Raw genomic sequence first — 301 nt, 5'->3', positions numbered from 1 at the left:
GGCTGGGGACTTTCTTCTCAGGTCTTAGCCCTCTCCCACCTGTAAGTGGTAACTGACACATTCTCAAGGAGAGCCCCATACTCAAAGTTCCTAGAGACTAGTGTAGAATAACTCAATTTACTTAATAACTCCTCCTGAAAAGGGGAATACCACCACCCCACTGCCACTGCAGAGTGCCTCTGGTTCCCAGTTACACCACCTGCTGTGAGCACAGCTGGACAGGTTTTCCTCAGATGAGCTCCTCTTCCCTCCAAGTGCTGGGATTACAAATGTGTGCTACCATGCCCACCTGAGCTGGCTG

Source organism: Grammomys surdaster, unplaced genomic scaffold (assembly GCF_004785775.1).
Source record: "Grammomys surdaster isolate TR1022 unplaced genomic scaffold, NIH_TR_1.0 241, whole genome shotgun sequence".
Lineage (NCBI taxonomy): Eukaryota > Metazoa > Chordata > Mammalia > Rodentia > Muridae > Grammomys > Grammomys surdaster.
Note: the sequence above shows the minus strand (reverse complement) of the source record.